This window comes from Amphiura filiformis, chromosome 1 (genome assembly GCF_039555335.1).
Source record: "Amphiura filiformis chromosome 1, Afil_fr2py, whole genome shotgun sequence".
NCBI classification, from domain to species: Eukaryota; Metazoa; Echinodermata; class Ophiuroidea; order Amphilepidida; family Amphiuridae; genus Amphiura; species Amphiura filiformis.
In genome coordinates this window covers 68,849,706-68,860,089 of record NC_092628.1, presented here as the reverse complement: position 1 = coordinate 68,860,089, position 10,384 = coordinate 68,849,706, and the positions used below count along the sequence as shown (strand labels likewise).

The following is a 10,384-nucleotide window of genomic DNA, read 5'->3' as shown; positions in this document are numbered from 1 at the left end:
GCGCACCCGGCAATTTTTGTGTACTTCGTGACGTAATTTTGCAACCTTTGACCCTGTAAATGACAACAAATCTGAGAAATCTGCCCTTTGAGAAATTTTAGGTCATGTTTTGGGAACAAGGGCGGAGCTTGTAATTTGATCGAGTTATATATTAGTAACGTATCGAGTATTATTGTTGTGTGAACCAGGATCAGGGAAGATTTAGCGCTAAAATACGGTAAGTATCATTCAGAATAATGCCAATCATAAATTGGTACTGCTGGCAAAAAATCCAATGACATTCAAATGCATGCATGCCATGGATATTAGGGACCGATCGTTATTTACGGCAGGGGGGGGAATGGGTGTTTTGGCAAAAATATCGACAAAAAATTTCGCGTTCCCCCTCGCGTCCGCTCAAAATTTTCGCGTTCCCCTTGTTTTCCCAATTTTCTCCATTTAAAATTAAACAATCTCCCCCTCCTGGTTCATCTAAAAATTTCAGGTTCCCCCCTCAAGACCACAAAAAAATTTCGTGTTCCCCCCTAAATTTACCCATTCCCCCCCTGCCATAAATAACGATCGCTCCCTTAGGCCTACTACTACTGAGTACTACACAGATCACAAAACGTTCAAACCTGACTCGTAGCCTATTGTTATTACAATTTATAAGTGGGATTATTTTTCCCTGGATGACATGATCGCCACAGGTCTGTGTCAATAGATTGTGGCCAATTGACTTGTCCATAAATCAATACCCATTGAATGTTTACAGTCATTGTCACACGTCAGAGCTAGAGGTTACACATGTTTATATGTTCAGTATTTTTAAGTACAAGTAAATAAATAAATATTTATAAATATATTAATAAATGAATTTATAAATTTATAAATGAAAAATAAATAAATTCAGTTAGATTTAGATTCAGTTAGATTGAAATACATAAATAAATAAAAATTAATAAGCAAATAGGCCTATATGAAACAAAGATTAAATACCGTAAACATTGAAGAGTACGGTACCAGAGCATATAATAGACCTATAATTATAAAGGCCTAACTATTGATAAATAAGAATAAATAATAATGGTACTAATAAAACTAATATTGAATATGGTACCAAAAATAATCATAAAGAAACAATACAAGCCCCAATTAAAAACAAATTAACCTAAAATCAATCAATCAATCAATCAATCAATCAATCAATCAATCAATCAATCAATCTGAATAAATAAACAAAATAAATAAATCTGAATAAATAAACCATTTCGCTCCTGCCTGACTCGACGCCCGGCTCGCACATCAGTACATGCGATGAGTCAGCTGATTTGTCCATCAGAGCTGATTGTACTGCCTGCTGTGTCCTCTATCGATACGATCAATATAAACAGTAAATCATAGAGTCGGCAGTCCTTTATTATAACTTCCTGTAAGAGCTCGCCTCTTGAAGGGATTAACTTACGAAGACTACTTAATTATAATATGAAAGGATGACATTATAATAACAATAGGCTACGAGTCAGGTTTGAACGTTTTGTCACAGATCACGGCGGCACTACATTGTGTATTGCTAAATGCACTTTATTTATATACCTCCATGGAGAAACATCCCACCGTTGCGTCCCATTTTCTTTGGAAGGGGGGTCATGAATATGTCGGCGGAGTAATTTTTTATGACCCCCCAATCAATCACCATCAATGGCATCATGCCATGTCCATGATCACAGGCTAAATTTTTTTATGAGTATATATGAAGGTATGCCAGGTGAATTCAAATTTGCCATCAAACTGCATTATTTTACATATCAAATTAAAGCCCTTGAGTAAAGAAAGCCAATACTGAAAACATTTTTGTCATAGCACTTTCCGTAACAAAGTTACATCTTGTCAAACTAGTCAAAGATTGACTTTCATCAAAAAGATTCTGCTAGCAAAATTCCCCAAAACGGCATTTAGGGGTGTTTCTAGATCGTCTCATGGCGATAGCAGCTTTTTTTAGTGGAACTGCTATCAAAATTCCTCTAAAATTCCATGAGCGACTTGATTATCACCATAAAAAATCATATATTTGGGTCAAGTGAAGTATAGAAAACATATTTATGTAGGTTTCCTTCACCGACCTATTCTCGAAAAAAATTCAAATTTCTATGTAAATATGCATTGTGTTTGGGCCCCGGTCTCGGCGAATTTCGCTGACTAGCAAATGTGTTAACTAAGGTTTGCCTGGGATACCTAATATATGACCAGGGCTGTCAACTTTTTGGAATTGCTTGGCGTGAGACAGAAGCGTACCGAGATTTGCCAACTCCAATGTTCATATGAACCATGATTATTTGAGTCGCGGCGCTTGAAAATGTGAAAAGAAGCGGGGTTGGGGGGGGGGTAGCAACAACAAATTATTCATGATGATGCGTGAGATTTTACTCATTTTCCAACTTTTTGCGTGAGATTACCTAGGCGTGAGATTATACTACCTTAGCGTGAGACCGTGAGAAAGTGACCCAATGTGTGAGACTCACAGCCAATGCGTGAGAGTTGACAGCTCTGTATATGACCCCCTATCTCTGGACTCTCTGGTCGAAATTTTTTATGACCCCCCCTCCTTTCGCCTACACATGCTGAAGACAAATTATTCTTTGCGAAACTCAGGCGAGACACGCATAAAAACTTTAGTGTAAAAAAAAAGTGCATGTCGCATATTAAAATTAAGTATCGTATTAGGGGCTGTGCAATAATTATGAGCCCTGGGAGAGGGTAAAATTGGGGGGCAAGAAATTTTTGGCGAGACAAAAGGGAGGGCAAGCAATTTTGGGCCAGCCAAGAGGGAGGGGCAAGCGATTTTTGGCACAAATTCATGGGGCCCCTTTTAAATAAAAACGCTCTAAAAGGCTTAGGAAAACAGTACGGAAATGCTTTATGCAAATTTTCCTGCTCGCTTTCATTCATAACATACATCTAGAATCATATAAGGTTTGGAAATTGGGATCCCAAAAATTTGGCATGTGCAGGGGGGGGGCAAAGATTTTTTGGAGGGCCGAGAGAGGGGGGGAAGCGATTGGCAGGCCGAGGGGGGGGAAGCGACTTTTTGTGGGCCGTCAGGAAATTTTACCGGGGGGCTCATAATTATTGCACAGCCCTTAAAAGTGTAAAGAAGGCGTGCAGAGCTGGCGCACAAACATGTCGTATTTTATTAAAGCCCGGGGGGTCACTCCCATTGTAGCCTGTACACCATCCGCGATAATGAAAACGCGTAAAAATGGTCGTTTTTCGTGGGTAGGCACGATAGGGTGTCAAAAACATGAAAAATTGGAAAAAAGGGTAGCAAAATTGCAATTTCTAAATACGTGGAAATGAAATTTAGGGTATGAAATTTGATGTTAGGAATGAAATCCCTGTTTAGGGTGTCGTTTTAGCCAAGGGTTAAATCCTTGTTTAGTGTGCTTTTCAAAAGTTGATTATCGTGGATGGTGTACAAGCCACAATGGGAGTGACCCCCCCGGGAACTAAAGATTGTGCGCACATTTTGATCTTAAGCAGGGGTTCAAATTTAATAGCAATCAATTACGAGAAGTTCAGAGAACGGAACCTGTTTTTTATTTATTTATTTATTTACGGTATTCTGTCGGTCGGACATCCGGGCAGTACCGGCTTGACAATAGCACTGGAGTGAAAACAACATTCGTATTCACTGAACTCTGGAGTGTATCACAAGCTATCACACTATTGTGCCAGGTTCGACTCTCTGCAAATAAAAATATGCGATAAGTTGTTTTCACACCAATGCATGAATGGATGTGACGTGGCCCGACCGAGAGAATACAAATAGCTGGCAGGCAGCATTTATTTATCTTGGCGCGACGGAACGGAATTTGAAAAAAGCGATGTAAATTACATATAGAGACTAATTATTTAACTGCCATCTGTTCTTGTGATACACCTTGGTGCATTCACAATCACACATTGCTATTATTGGCTTCAGAAAACCCATTGGAAAACCCCAAGTGCTGTTATTGACATTATGTTACATGTAAATTTATGCAAATTAGCTCATTAATTATGCAAATATGCAAATTTGGGGGCGCTTCACTATACATTAGAACACATTAGAAACAAGTTGACCAAGTTTCAGGGCAAAAGTATGCAAAATAAAAGTACCATGAACATTTATGCAATGATTTAGCTAAATATTGGCAAAAATTACATATTAATGAGCCTTTACAGTCACTTTAGCTCATTAACTATATTGATTATGTAAAAAATAAGATACAAAGAAAATATAATTTGATGTATTATGGAAACTGTATGTCCGATTTGCTTCAAACAAAAGGCATATTGATCAGTGTACTTTACCCTACTCAATTTTAAATCTGCTTAAAACTAGACTATGCCATAGTCGAATTTTATTAAAAATATGTTATTATTAGTCATGATGAACCCATTTCGTTGAACTCAAAAGTATACTGATGTTTATTAAATTAAAGTATTCAATAGTAAAATGGTCATGAAGAGTTAAAAATATCAGATGATTAGTGACAATAAAAGTAATTGAATGCAACATTATCTTGCATAATTATAATGGCTCACTTTAATACTGAACAATTCTGATTTTGGAATCTACCAGTTTATTGATAGCGAACCCGAAAATCTGACTATTGACTTTGAATTTTAAGCAGAACTTTACCCAGGGACTTTGCTCTCTAAAAACACACTGTCAATCATACTTGTTTATCAGTCCATTAACCACAAGTACTAAGCATGGTATAGTACAAGACGCACTAGATGTTTGATGAGAGATTAACTTCGCGTCAACACAAAAGCGCCGCAAATACCACAGACAGTTGTGTACGGTGTAGTTAATGGTAATGGCGCGGGCCCGGAAGATTTTTAACCATAGCGAGATATGGGCGACCAATCACAAGGCAGATCCATTTAAAGATGCCTTACATCATGGCCAATTTTAGTTAGGCCAGAAATTGGCCTTAATCTCCATAGAGTCCCGTGTTAAAAATCTTAACCGCAAGGCAAAGTCAGTATAGTCCACTTGGGAAGCTAACAAACAGAGGGAGTGCGGTGACTGAAAAGATCAGATACAGATGTGAAAATCTATCAGTTGCACACAAATCAGTATAAATCAGAGTTTTATGCTTTATGTATAGCCAGAGTATGCAAAATGGGCAAGTGGACTACGGAGAAGTCTAGCTTAAAACATGCTCAAAGCATTTCCTAATTTCTAGAAAATGTCTCCAATACCACCTTAATGTTTATTAACACGGTAACATCGCTAGATATGATCGTATTGATATCGTAACAAAATGACTGAAAATGTGATTCTCTGTGTTTTCATGCTCCATAGCATTCAAACTTTGCTTGTTTCAAGATTGATATCTTCCGCTCTTCTCAAGCGCACCTCTGTTGCTCAGTTTGCTAGAGCGTCGTGCTAGTATTACGAAGGTATCCGGATCGAACCTGGCCAGATGCACATTAGTTTTTTTTCAACGTTTATGTGCACTGGCTGCTCTGGGGAAAGATTCAAATTTGTTCATTCTATCAACCCAGAGAACTAAGTATAATAACAACAAAATGTTTGAAAATATGTGTTTTGCACTGTTCATGTACACATTCTTTTGAGGACATTACTTTCAAGCTTGGTGTCCTCTGAAAGGCGATACTGATATGGTGTAGGGGCAGGTGTGTGATGGGGTGTGTGGGGTGTGTGTGTGTGCATCTACATGCATGTAGTATACCGGTACCTTACTTTGATGACTTCAAGTTAACAAGACACCAATACCTTGAGTGGTCAGAGGGCCTAACCATGGGTCCTCAGAAGATAAAGCAGTTTAACAGGTTACAAACATTATCACCTCAATGGTACCGGTACATCAAAATGTAATTTACCTTCCGACAACCTTTTTTGATAAATACTAATTTTTTGGGACTTGGTATAATAATAGTACATGTCGACAAACAGGACTTTGGACTCATAAACAAACATGTGAGGCAAAGGGGATGTGTCTGACTCAGACTATCCATCAAACATTCAGTTATTTTAGTGTGTACTTTTATGTAAAAATTACTCAAATAGGGTTAACACTGTAAGATGGTATTTGTGTGCTACCATCAACACTGGTAGGCCTATATCCTAAATGCTTCATATCATGAAAATAAGGTGCCAAAACATTAAAAACATCTGGATCAGAGATCTGAATAACAGAGGTCCGGATAAGGGAAGATGGACTATAAAATCATCATGTATTTTCAACTTGGGAAATATGTTTAGACAGTGTTCCAGCCAACTCTGATACATTTGGTGGGCAAATGTGAAAATATCTTTTAAAATATTATACCAATGCCCAAATCAGGAGATCTCAGCAATGGATAGTCTCCACAGCTGCCTGTTTGGTTCCTCTCACTCCACACAAACGGTCTGTCAACGATAACATCACAAGCCCTTGTCATCAAGTGCGATTTATGACAGTAAGTTAATGACCGTTATTGACTACTTAATATTCATGAATCCTGATCATATATTCATGTGGAGTCAACCTCCATCGTATCGGACGCACAAAAGAAGAGTCGGTTTCTGTGGAGAGCAAGCAGAATCAAGCTGGTTGCTGCAGAGACTAAGCAGGATAGAATTACCTGTGGGAGTTGGTGGGGATAGGGTTAAAGATGAATGCCAGCCAAACAAAGCTTATGTTATACAATCCTACATGTATATCTGGAAAGAGAGTATCAGGGCAAATGATAGTACAGAACTAGAAAAGGTGCACATCTTCAAATACCATGTAACCTGGTTGGAATGTACTGAAAAAGGCATCAAACTATGTAAGGTGATAACATGGGAACATTAAAACCCACAACTCCTGAATACCCATCAAGAATACTTAGTTTTTATAGTTGATCATCCGTTTAGAAGATCATATGCTATGAAATCTGTATGTGTTTACTCCCTATTCCAGAAAAATACAGAACTAATTTTTTGGGATTAAAAAATATTATCCTGTTTTCCCAAATGAAACAGCTAAATCCTAATCCTTTAGTTAGTCCTAACTAGCAATAAAAGTCAAATTTTAATATTTGGCCAATTTTTGAGAAATAAGGGCTAGACTTGTTCTTAGACTTGTTCCAGGTCTGTAATTTTTGTGACTCAATTGTCAGAAAACATGCTGAAAATGCATGTTTTTGGCTCTTTTTTCAAGAAATTAGTAAAATAGCCTGAACTTTTTCTTTTATCTCCAGTTAGGACTAAATGAATGATTAGGATTGAGCTATCTTTCATTTGGCAGAATATTTTTTTATTTCAAAAGTTTAGTGCTGTATTTTTCTGGAATGGGGAGTAGTCATAGAATAGGTAGAGGGCAAGGTAGAAAAATATATCCAAGTATAATTTGGATGAAATTTGGATGGAAAAGTGATAATTCATGGTAAATCTGATGCTTAATTGGCCATATTCACTATGACTGGGATCGTTGAACTCAGATACAAGCTTTTGCCAATCAGGCTGGCTATGCTCCTTTTGGTTGCCAGCATGTACATTAATCTGAAATTCAAATCATTTCTTGAAGTGATGTGTAAGTTTTGAAGTATATACTCGCACTTTTATGCCCAAAAGATAACAGGAGAAATATTTATGCAGTGAATGAAAAATATTTGGAAAGACTCATTTTATTCACATCCAATCTGTGACTGCATGATTCAAGTGCATAATTAATGTGTTTATGTATATTGGATGTGTCGCTGCATTTCAAGTAACTTTTATAGCTCCTCAGAGGGGGGATTTGGGTCCATTTTTATACAAGTACATAAAAATGCAGAACCTGCGGTAAATATAAGGTATCAAAATCACAAGTACTAGAAGTCACAGAAAAGCATGTCATATTTGCTGTATGTCTTGAAAATATCCAAGACGAGGGTGTCAAAATTGGTGAAATTCATGAAAGGATGTAAAATGAATGGTTTTTTTTGCAAACACTTATGTTGAGGTTGATTTCTGCTATATATTTTGAGAAGAGCAAACATTTCCATCATTTGTGGTCACTGGTCATTGTTATCTTGAGTGGGCTCCCATATACGTACATGTAGGACTCATAGTCACAAGAGTGTGGGTTTGAGTCCTGTCATAGCGATACATTTTGTCCCCTCAATCCAGATGTTGTTAATGGGTATTATAAGAGGCACTGGGCATTGTAATGTGTATAACCCAGCAAACACAAAAATGTTCTTAAGACGTTTGTTCAAAACGTTAAAATAACATTTAAATGTTGGGTTATTTAAAGGTCATGAATATGTTTTTAAAATGTTATTGTAAAATATTTCGAACAAACATTTTGCAAACTAATTTGTCAACGATGAGATAAGATATTGTTAGAATGTTTTGCCTCACATTTTCAAAAATATTTTCTGAATGTTATTAAAACATGTTTATACCCTTGTTATAACCCAACATCTAAATGTTTTCTGTAAAATGTTGTGTGTTTGCTGGGTAATGTATTAAATGGGTAGTGGCGTTTGCTGGGAAAGTAACATATTTGTTGTGTAGAGTAGAAGCAACTCACCCACAGAAATACTCACAGAGTTGTCTGGTGGGCCCAATCGCAATTATTGAAAGTGCGATGGGCACCATGGGATGCACATTGTGTGACTGTTCAATTTACCTTACATACTTAAATGTGGCTAAATATATTACCGAAAAGTCATTAAGTATGAATAAACCTGAAAGTACATTTGATTTACTTGAATTGTAGTGGTCAAATGTTAGTAGGTGTGTGTGTGGGGGTGTGTGTGTGTGTGTGGGGGGGGGGGGGGTGTTAGTATTGTCGTCTGTGGATAGTAATAATATCTGCATTTAGCAGTTGTTGCAGCTAAAAGACGATAGATACACAGATCAGTTTACAAGTGGCTGCTACTGTCCAGTCTACATATATCACTCCAACTGTAAATAAACAATTTCAGTTGCTGTAATAACCATTTTGTCGTGTGAATGCAGGAAAGGTGTAACAGCTGCTTCTTGCTATATTTGAATACTGTGCCACAGTGGGTAGTGGCTCTTAAAATAAAGGAGCAATTTAAACCCAGTTTGCTGAAAAACATCATCAATAAAACTCACTGGGGTGGGTGATTCTTGGATTTTTGTTGGGTTCTCATGCTTGTAAATAAAAATACAATGTACTAGTGTTCACATGAAAAGGGGGATCCCTCCCAGATGGGGTGTCTATCAAATCACTGACACTATCGAGTCTTAGAAATGTGTTGTTGACGAAATTCCTATAAGGTGACAAAAAATTGTATGTCCAATTCTTCCTTTTGTGGCAGTTTTTCCTCGAATCATATGAAGCTTTGACATAAAGCTTTTATCATCAGGCATTATGAAGCTTTGATATAATCCAGTGACTCACCAGTGGCGTAGCCAGGTTTTCTGAACTGGGGGAGGGGGACTCAACTGGTAAATGTATTGATGGAAATATGTTTTGCTAACAGTTGTGAATTGTTGACCCATTTTTTATTGCCCAGCCCCAGTCCCTCAGGAATCTAAACAATTGGGTGGGTGTGGTGTGCAGAACCAGCCCCCTGCCTCCAATGGCTATGCCACTGATGCTATCTACTGCAGTAGGTAACATCCACATGAAGATTTGACATAATGCTATTTACTATCATAATGTTATCTACTGTAGATAGCAAATATAAATGTAAGAAGCTTTGACATAATACTGTCTACTGTAGATAGCAATCATATGAAGCATTTGACATAATGCTGCTTACTGTAGATAAACAATCATATGCAGCTTTCATTTATGCTATCTACTGTAGATAACATCCACATGAAGATTTGACATAATGCTATCTACTGTAGATAGCAATCATAATGCTATCTATCTACTGTATATCGCAAATATAAATGTATGAAGCTTTGACAGAATGCTATCTACTGTAGATAGTGACCATATGAAGCATTTGACATAATGCTGCCTACTGTAGATAAACAATCATATGCAGCTTTCATTTAATGCTATCTACTGTAGATAACATCCACATGAAGATTTGACATAATGCTATCTACTTAAGGTAGCAATCATAATGCTATCTACTGTAGATAGCAAACTTAACCATGAAAGTTTGATATAATGCTATCTACTGTTAGATAGCAATCATTTGAAGCATTTGACATAATGCTGCCTACTGTAGATAACATTCACATGAAGATTTGGCTTAATGCTATATACTGTAGATAGCAATCACAATGCTATCTACTGTAGGTAGCAAAATATAAACGTATGAAGATTTGACATAATGCTGTCTACTGTAGATAGCAATCATGAATCATTTGACATAACGCTGTCTACTGTAGATAGCAAGCATGCAGCTTTCATTTAATGCTATCTACAGTAGATAACATCCACATGAA

General features: G+C 37.1%; 1 protein-coding gene across 1 annotated transcript in view; it reads left to right on the top strand.

Moving 5' to 3' along the window:
- Window positions 1-51: 51 nt before the first annotated feature.
- Window positions 52-10,384, top strand: part of LOC140152043 (uncharacterized) — a 31,767-nt gene continuing 21,434 nt past the window's right edge. Inside the window, exon 1 of the mRNA XM_072174347.1 lies at window positions 52-217. The gene's annotated coding sequence lies outside the window, so the exon portion shown is untranslated. The remainder of the gene's footprint in view (window positions 218-10,384) is intronic.